Here is a 662-nt window from a genome sequence, read left to right on the forward strand (position 1 = left end):
CCGCTCGCGCTAGGCATTTCGATTTCTGACACCTCTTGATTTAAAAAATCAGTTTTTTGATAGTTTTCTCTCTCCACTGGGCTATTCATTTTAGCCACAGTTTTCAATTGGTACGATTTGCTTCCAAATCTTACAGATGCATTTTAAAAAATTTTTCCATCGCTCGGACAGAAGAGTCGATTGCTCAGTGAGTACGAGTATACATACAAAGTGCATACGGGTAACCAACCCCGTAGGGCTTGCCACATATGGGCCATTCGGTCAAAGACACCGACCCGTGGCCACGCTGTGTGGAGAAAAGTCCGTAACGTAAACGGCACGAAACAGTCAGGACCGAAGCCCCGAAGGAGCTCTGAGACAGCTTCTCGACCGAGATCGTAGAATTGGCCCAAAACCCGCTCTGCTCCGTCCGCCTCGCACGGACCGTGTATCTCTTATAGATACCGAACGGCCGGCAAGGACGCCGGCGCCGCCGGCCGAATAGCACGCGCGCTTATGAGTGTAAACCGCCGCGGCAACAGACCGCCCGGCCGTGCTGTTGTAACATAGCGCGTGAACGAACGAAAAAAAAATTTATAGTAAACATTAAAATAAATTACATTACCGTAAACTAGACAAAAAATTACACATTTTTTCCCAATATGAAAATTTTCACAAACTTT

The sequence above is a fragment of the Megalopta genalis genome, unplaced genomic scaffold, assembly GCF_051020955.1.
Source record: "Megalopta genalis isolate 19385.01 unplaced genomic scaffold, iyMegGena1_principal scaffold0068, whole genome shotgun sequence".
Taxonomy (NCBI): domain Eukaryota; kingdom Metazoa; phylum Arthropoda; class Insecta; order Hymenoptera; family Halictidae; genus Megalopta; species Megalopta genalis.